Genomic DNA, 1,061 nt, shown 5'->3' on the forward strand with positions numbered 1-1,061 from the left:
GCCAACAAGCTGGACAATGTGGTTGAAATAGACAAATTCCTAGAAAAATACAATCTCCCAAAACTGAATTAGGAAGAATCAGAAAACCTGAATTGGCCAATAACAACTGGTAAAAATAGAAGCAGAAATCAAAAAACTCAACAAACAAAAACCCAGGTCCGGACGGCTTCACAGGGGAGTTTTACCAAACATTTAAGGAAGAACTAACACCTACATTCCTCAAACTATTTCAGAAAATCCAAGAAGAAGGAACACTTCCAAACTCTTTTTATGAGGCCAGCATTATCCTAATTCCAAAACCAGATAAAGATACTACCAACAATAAAAAAAGACAGGCCCCTATCCCTGATGAAAATACCTAGATGCTAATATCCTCAACAAAATATTTTTTTTTTTTAATATATTTTATTGATTTTCCACAGAGAGGAAGGGAGAGAGATAGAGAGTTAGAAACATCGATGAGAGAGAAACATCGATCAGCTGCCTCCTGCACATCTCCTACTGGGGATGTGCCCGCAACCCAGGTACATGCCCTTGACCGGAATCGAACCCGGGACCCCCCAGTCCGCAGGCCGACGCTCTATCCACTGAGCCAAACCGGTTCCGGCAACAAAATATTAGCAAATTGTATCCAGCAATATATTAAAAAGATCATACACCATGATCAAGTGCGATTTATTCCAGGGATGCAAGTCTGGTACAATATTTGCAAATCAATAACCATGATATATCACATAAACAAACTGAAAAACAAAAATCACATGGTCATATCAATTGATGCAGAAAAAGCATTCAACAAAATCCAACACACATTTTTGATTAAAAAAATCACACAAAAAACTCAGCAGCCGAAACCGGTTTGGCTCGGTGGATGGAGCGTCGGCCTGCGGACTGAAGGGTCCCAGGTTCGATTCCGGTCAAGGGCATGTACTTGGGTTGCGGGCACATCCCCAGTGGGAGATGTGCAGGAGGCAGCTGATCGATGTTTCTCTCTCATCGATGTTTCTAACTCTCTATCTCTCTCCCTTCCTCTCTGTTAAAAAAATCAATAAAATATATTT

The sequence above is a fragment of the Myotis lucifugus genome, unplaced genomic scaffold (genome assembly GCF_000147115.1).
Source record: "Myotis lucifugus unplaced genomic scaffold, Myoluc2.0 scaffold_478, whole genome shotgun sequence".
Lineage (NCBI taxonomy): Eukaryota > Metazoa > Chordata > Mammalia > Chiroptera > Vespertilionidae > Myotis > Myotis lucifugus.